Here is an 8,419-nt window from a genome sequence, read left to right as displayed (position 1 = left end):
ATATCGTGATTAAAGAGTTTAGTCAGTTATTCACGTACCGTTAGAGCTTCCAGCTAAAGGTCCATAAGATCTCCTTGGGAGCTCAATGGATTCAAGTTGAGAATCAGTTTTTGGGTTAGTTTGAAGTGTTCAAATTAACAAGAGAAAATTTGATTATATATGATATAATTAAATTGGTTCAATTATATGTGATATAATTGATTTGATGTATTAGATACATTAATTGGAGGAATTAATATAAATATGATTTATATTAAAAAAAAAAGGAGAAAAGAACTATGGTTTAAATATTACATATGATGTGATATTAAAACTATAGGTTATAAATATTATATGATGAATTAGTTATTATATTTATTTATAATAAAACAATTATGAGATAATTGTTAGTTGGTTATTTTCTTTTCTCCATTAGCCGTGAAAGTGGGAGGTTATTTTCAGTTTTAATAACTAAAGAATAAAATGAAAAGAGTTTTCATTTTTTGGATAATCGCATTATTGCATACCAATCGATCGAGTGAAAAGAGAGAGTTATATGATTGCCTTTTGAGAGAGTGAACGACGACCAAGTTAGCTACACGACTGCCTCGTTACTAAACGATCGAGTACCCTTTGTCTATACGATAACTTTCTAATTCTCCCACTTACTCGATCGTATACATCCTCCTTCCCTCTACCAAATTCACACAGAACCCACAACTCCTGGATTCTCACTCCAAGAATACCAAGGTAGCCTTCTGATGGTGTCTACATACTATTTAAGGAACGAGTGTTGTTTGTTCTTGATCGAGGAGATTGTAGAGGCATGACGTTCGTGTTCGTGAACGGTCGTGCTGTTATTTTAAAGGAACAAAAAGAATAGTTCTTTAAAGGTAAGTTCTCTTGATCCTTAGTATTTTTCTTTTGAAGTATGTTGTAATTTACTCTGAGATGCATAACTGTGGTTGTATGTTTGTAAATGTTTTATTCTTTCACAATGGGCTTGGAAAGATCTTGCTTCCGCTCACTGGTTCTCTTGTATAAGAGATCCTTCAGTTGCAACATTGTCCTGCGAATGGCCTTCGAGCGTTGGGGTAGAGGTGCAATGTTGACCCTGATGTTGGGTTGTGTATGGTGCGGCGTGCGAAAGGCTGGCGTCTCCGTCACATGTCCGTAGCGTTGCAACGCTAATGGCAGTGTTGCGATGCTACCCTGTATCTTAGCCTACTAGCTTTTAGCGTTGGGGTAGCGTTGGGCTTATGCTTGTTCCAGCGTTGCAACACTCTCCACAGTGGTAGTTTGGTCATTTCTACTCCTTTGAAGCTTGAATGCTCAAATTGACTCCAAATTACTTCAAATTAACCTTGTTTAGCTTCAAACGCTCGGTTCTACCTCTCTGTACTCAGTACCTACAAAATAAGATAATTAACATTAAAAACTACTAACGAGCCTGAGTTAAGCTAGGAATTATAGCTCTTTTTGAGAGTTATCATTGTTCTCATGAAAAATCTCAAATCTCAGACCTTTCAGGCCTCTTAGACCTCTCGAACCGTTGGTTCGTGGGCACAAAGTCTCTAATTATAGAGCCATGCACTGACAATTTTGGGATTCCTGCTCTGATAAATCGTCATCCTTGAGTGATAAGTGAGATGTCGGCACTTAATCATGGTCAACATCCTGAATTTTTCGGTAGAAGATCCGCTAGTACAGGGTCAGAAATCCCAAGGCATGCGACGAATTATTTGTTCATCGGGCAGGAGTTCATCGCATGCGATCAAGTCCTGCGATCAATTGCAAAATAGATACTTTTGGCGCAATTTAACTCATGATATGCGATCAGTGGAAAACTTTAGTATACTTTAGCACAAGTATAATATTTAGCCTGAATTCCTAGCATAATGAACACATATTTGTCCATCTACCCTTATTATTCTAAGTAAAAGGTTACAATAACCTATATTTCTACAAGTTATCGATGATATCCTACTCATTGGGAATGAGGTAGAATTTCTAGCTGACGTCAAGAAATGGCTAGCATCGCAATTTCAAATAAAAGATTTGGGAGATGCATAGTATGTTCTTAGAATCCAAATTGTTCGAAATCGCAAGAATAAAACTCTAGCCTAATCCTAAGCATCCTATATAGACAAGATGTCAAAATATAAGATGCAAAATTCCAAGAGATGTATGTTACCTTTTAGACATGGAATTCATCTGTTTAAGGAAAAATGTCCTAATACACTTCAAGAAGTTTAGGTTATGATATGAATTCCATATGCATCAGTAGTGGAGAGTTTTATGTATTTCATGTTATGTACACGCCTAGACATATGCTATGTTGTTAGAATAATCAGTAGATTTCAATCCAATTCTAGATATGATCATTGAACTGTCGTTAAGAGTATCCTAAAGTATTTTCGGAGAATGAGGGACTATATGCTCATGTATGGTGCTAAGGATCTGATCCTTATTGGATACTAACTCTGATTTTCAAACCGATATTGATTCGAGAAAATCAACTTCGGGATCAGTGTTCATTATGAATGGAGGAACTATAGTATGGAGGAGTATAAAGTAAAGTTGTACTGCTGACTTCACCATGGAAGCGGAGTATGTAGCTGCATGTTAAGCAACAAAAGAAGCAGTATGATTGAGGAAGTTCTTGATCGATTTGGAAGTAGTTCCAAATATGCATTTGTCTGTCACCCTCTATTGTGATAACTATGAACTTCTGAGCTAACTATGAACTCTTTTTTGCTCGGGATTATCCTTTAATCTGCATGGGTGAGAGTGGCTCAACATCGTCACTCACTAAGCCTCCCATTTTAGGGATAAGACCGGGTAGATAACTGAGGACATAGTCTTACAAGATGGAATTCATTCCAACCCACTTTAGGGATAATAGATAGGTTATTCCCTTAAGTACTGACTTCTAGTCTTGAATAAGGGGTCTCGTCCGCCCTTTCTATGACTTAGAGGGACTTGGTTCATTGGTAGGACCATAAATCAATTGTTCATTAGTGTATCAGTGGGGACTTGAGCAAGATGTATTACAGGGGTAAAACGACAATTTTGACCCAGCTGTAAATACGAACAACTTGTGAAGGATCGACTTATTGATTATGGTTAAATCAAGTGGAAACAAATATATCTATAGTGAGAAGAGTGCAGCTACAAGGCTTTAGTGGAGTGACCTGGTAGTTAACGAATGTTGGTTAATTCAGAGCCAATTAATCTCGAATCGTTGGAGCTCATGATCTGTAGGTTCATTATGTTCCTTTACTAGCTCGTAAATGGATTAAACCTTAGAATAGTGTGTTGAGAGAGTTTGAAATGTTCAAATTCAAATTAAGGATTGGAATATTATATACGATATAATTAATGCTTAATTTATCAAATTAAAAAAATTTGGAAAGATGAAAATATTTTAAATTTTTATTTAAATATTACATATATGAATAAGGATTCATATTTGGATTAGGTGTTTTGTTAATTTAATATTTGATATTATATTAATTTTAAATTAATTAATTAAATTATTTATTAAAAATTATTTTAGGGAATTTTGAATTTGTGAAAAATTCAAATATAAAATTAATTTTATTAATTTGATTTTGTTTAATTAAAATTGTAAATTAAAATAAATAAATAATTGGAAAGTGGGATTATCCCACTTTTCCAATTTGATCCACCTAATCTAAGTTATTAGTGCAAAATTATATGTCAATTTGTGGTGTTTTTAATGTGCATATTATTTTTCTATAAAATTGTAAGTTTTAGTTAGATTAAGATGGCATGCAAATTCACAAATGGAAGTTCTTTGCTGTTTTTCTGAAATTTCTGCAAATTTCACTCTCTAACTCCAAAATCATTCAAAATCTCTACTTAATTTAGATTTTACCATCCAATCTAAGGCCAAGAGGATAGTAGAGAAGTCTTTGCGGTAGTCTACAACTAGCTCGTGAGTTGATAACATCAGTAGATTGGAGCAACTTGGGATTTCTTCAAAAATTGTCTTTCTAAACCCTAATTTCTAGAACAATGGTCATGCATGCTTAATCACTAAAATTGATGTAGTTAGAATACCTAAGATCCAAATTACTTTCGCATGTTGAATGTCAACACCATCACGGTTCACATCTTTTGAAAAGTGAGCAAAGTTGCTCATTCCATTGCTGCTTTAACCTCCTCTCAAAAGTTATTCTTTGATCTGGAAAGATGTTTCACGTTCTCTTTCCTCCTTGTTTGATTTGGAACTTGAGAGTATTTGGTTGTGTTGTTGCTTTGTTGTTTGTATTTTACCTAAAATAATACAACAAAAGTGAGTTTCCATGACATAAAGGTACATGTAAATAGAGCTTGGAGAGAGAGAAAATAATCATAAAAGCTAAAAATGCGTGTTTTGGCGAAAAAACGGAGGTTTTCAGATTTTCATATTCGTGACAATTTTTAAATGTCATCAAACATTTATTAATTGTCATTAATTAAACTCAATTTTTTAAAATAACAAACGGTGGTACATAATGAAAGTTTTACCAAAAAAAAAAAAAAGGAGAATAATATATAATGCTCTTTACTCCTTTTTTTTAAATTTATTTTGAGTATTTATATAAAGACCAAAAGAAAATAAGATAAGAAAACCCTAAATCCCAAACTTGTTCATCATTTTCTAGCCCTTTCTCTCCTTCACGCAAAAAGCAATCTCTAGCCCTCCACGTGTTCACCTTCAACCACACATCCTCTATCATCCTTCATCTTCATATTCTTCTCATCTTGCGTGCTCCGAACAAGATAAACACCCATGGCCAACAACCCTCTTCGTGTTAGTTCTCCTTCCAGTAATGACCAGCTGTGCACGACTTTCCCATGTGAATGGCGGCATTCTTTCTCCGGTGGTGACTAGACGGTGGCTACGATTGAATAGGGATGAATATTTTGTGTAAGACCTACAACTAAGCAACCCCCGACGTTTGGCAAGCTGAACAGACCTTGCTCATCTCTGGCAGCGACATTTTTTTCTTCTTTCAACAGGGTTAGATAAAGATCCACTCCTAATCGACATTTGATTTACGCCATCCATAAACAAAATTAGAAGATTGTTGGTATGTTGGGTTCACCCTCCACGAGGGTCACACCCTTCCCTTATTTTCCTCTTTCACCTAAAAGGAGAGATGGATATTATCATCTTTTGTGATACTTACTATCCGTCTTGATCTATTTTACCCAACGACTTCCGTAACAGAGTAATAACATAACTCAAATTCTTATTTCGTTACAACCAAACTTAATGTTCATAAAATTTATTGTACAAGTCCGGATCTAATTCAACATTCAGAAATTGATTGAATTGAGATTCACTGATACCTTCCCAGAATCCTAAGACACTTAAATTATGCAAAGAACCCAATCTTGTGGCAGATATCAATTCCAAGCAACAATCTTGAGGAAGAACAAAACAATGGATAACATATGCTGGAAAGTCCAGTGAATGATATTTCATGAAACAAGCATTTTTTTAAAACTTAATTGAAATCTTATAACAATACATGTTTTAAAACTTAATTAGAAACTCTTTACAAACGTATGAAATAAAGAATTACCTCTTAACACATGTTATTTTAATAGAAACAATAAACTTTTATAACGAAGAATCACATGAAACCTAATAAAATGCATAATAATGCATGATAAATCAATATCAAATCTATACCCGAATATCCCAAGGTGGACCAATCAACACACCTTGGTATTGAGGTGGACCAACTCAACACACTCAATCTATACTTAGTCTTTGTTAATGCGGACCAACATAGCAATTATCGTACGTGAACGCAGTGCTCATATATCTCGTCTCGAGTACTATATCCCATGGTTTGAAAACCTTTTCTCAAACTATTACTTTTCAGAATATTATATGAATAAATCAAATCAAGAGTTTATAATTAAATACATAACTCAATGCATGATGATGAAATCATATTTATTAATAACATGCATCTTTGAAACAACCTTCAATATCTTATAAACATAGTTTACTTCATCAAATATTTTTAAACATTGTTAAAATAGAATTTTTTTTTTTTTAGAAAGGGTCATTCACCGTCAATTCTCAGATTTTTCGATCCTTAGATTCTCCTGAAATTTAATAATTCCTTGATTATTCCCCGAACGGCCATAATTTAGATATCTTCAAAATTATTCTTCAACGAGAACCATTTTTTCATAAATTCCCATCAAAACCCTAACTCATTTCAACCTTAGGTTTTACCTTACACTTAGATCCTTTAATCATCTTAAAATTAGCTTCAGATTTCAAACCAACTCAAATATCCCGTAAATACCATCAAGAATAACTAATTCCTCCTAATTTTCCATTAACCCTAATCTCATCTAATCTTGGGGTTTACTTTTGTGATTTGATCCTTTAACTACTTCATTTTAACTTAGGATCCAAAATTATTCCACTTCCAAGGTCAAAGTATCTTATTGAAATCAATTAGAACTTAAATCAAGCTTAGGAACACTTTAATTAACCCTGGATTGAAATTTCGGCTTTTAATGACGGACAATATATGAGCACACTTCATCTTCAACCTCCAGCCATGCCTGATTCGGCCCCTATCTGCAACTCGACTTTCAGACCAAAATTCATCAATTTTCAGCCACTAAAAACCCAAGTAACCCTTATAAACCTTTTACCCATAATTAAAATTAACTAACCGCAAAGTTTCAACGTCCAATTTGCTCTAGAACTCCCGAAATCAGCTAAACACTCCTCGGTACCCCTGTTTTCCAGTGAGAAGTTTCATAATTTTAAAACAACAATTTGAACCTATAAGAGCTAACTAACCTCAATGAAAATTTAGAGGGACTTTAAAATTAGCTTACCTTCAAATTGGGAGCTTCAAATTAGCCTCTAACTCTACGAATTTGCCTTAAACCAAGCAGCCCCTGTTTTTCTGTCCAACACCGGCAACCCCTTTTCTTTCTTTTTCCTTGCTTCTCTGGCCACGATCCTTAGGTGCAGACCTCCTCGAGCTTCTTCTTCAACCCTCATTTAGTTTTTCTCGTTTTTTCCTCACTAAATTCCCTTAAACCAAATTCCCTTTTCTTCCCTTTTTAAAACCGGCAAACACCCAAAACACCAAATTCTAGCTTCCTCTCTGATAGCTACCCCATACTTCGAATCTCCTACATCCCTAGCTGATTAATCTTCAACCTTTTTCTAACCCAATCACAAAATTTGATGAAGACAACTCAAATTTGTCAAAAGAAAACCCATCAATTTCCCTCTTCTCTCTCTCTCGGGTTTACACCTCCTCCTTGACTTCAGCTAAGCCCAACAAGCCTAAACATTCCAAAATTACAATTGGAACCCTAATTCACCCACAAATGTACCCTTAAATTATTCGTCGAGCCTTTACAAATTCCTCTTTCCTCGAAGAAGTTGTCAACTTCAATTTCTTTGATTTTCAAGTAGATATATCGAGTTCACAAGTTTGATCTCAATCTATAAGCTTTCTAGTAGTTCCAAGAAAGGAAAGAAAGAGGGGAGAGAGTTTACAATGAGATCTAAGAAACTCTCAATACAAATGGGTTCACTTGGGGGTATTTTGTTCTATAGCCCAAGATGGCTAGGCTATGTTAGGAGTACTATAGATTAGATCTTTAACTATCAATTTGATTTCTAGGGTTTATTTTTTTCATTACCCGATCTATGTTTTCTTCTTTGAATATTATGAAATTAGAAGATAGTGGATTGAGTTCAATATAAATGTTTTCTACTCTATTAATTATGCTGGAAATTTCTCATCGTGCTTAAAACAAGGGAGCATCTACAAGTTCCTATAAAGGCAGTGGAATTTTAAGCAAGATTGTTGAAGATATTTGGTTTGACCAATACATTTTCTTTTCTCCACAACAATTTGGTGGCCCAGATTTTAGTAATCAAGTCTGTCAAAAGTAAAATCAAGCACTCCTCATGTTCTCTTTTTTCTTACTTTCTGGCCAAAATGCCTATTTCTGCAACATTTATTTGCAAAAAATAGTTGAAGCATTGTAAATAATCTTAACACTTTATGTTTGTAAATTCTTAATTATGGGTACAAATGGGATGGGACTAATTTCCCTAGATGATGACTTAATTATCAAGATATGAACTACAAAGATGATGATGTTTTTTTTTTCTTTTGCTTCTTTTTTTAATGATATATACACAATGAATGAATGTTATATCACATACAATCACAAAGATGTTTTCTTGAGCTACCGAAACCGAGCTGTTCGATTAAGCTTCGGTAAGTTTTCATTCATTTTGAGCTATTTCGAACTCAATAAAGTATGCTAGTTCAGTTTCTAACATGAGGGAAGCTTGATGTTTGGAGATTTTGACTAGCTGGAATTGATTGACCAAGGTCTATTATTGGTTTTGTGATAACGT

At 34.2% G+C, this 8,419-nt stretch overlaps 1 long non-coding RNA gene across 1 annotated transcript; it reads right to left on the bottom strand.

Annotated features, from left to right (window-relative positions):
* Positions 1-3,925: 3,925 nt before the first annotated feature.
* On the bottom strand, positions 3,926-7,549 carry LOC120074412. Its single transcript, XR_005480990.1, has 3 exons — positions 6,868-7,549; positions 6,700-6,764; positions 3,926-4,281 (listed from the first exon to the last, which is right to left on the bottom strand). It is a non-coding gene; the product is annotated as an uncharacterized LOC120074412 (long non-coding RNA).
* Positions 7,550-8,419: the final 870 nt, after the last annotated feature.

Source organism: Benincasa hispida, chromosome 3 (genome assembly GCF_009727055.1).
Source record: "Benincasa hispida cultivar B227 chromosome 3, ASM972705v1, whole genome shotgun sequence".
NCBI classification, from domain to species: Eukaryota; Viridiplantae; Streptophyta; class Magnoliopsida; order Cucurbitales; family Cucurbitaceae; genus Benincasa; species Benincasa hispida.
This window is presented reverse-complemented; position numbering and strand designations above follow the sequence as displayed.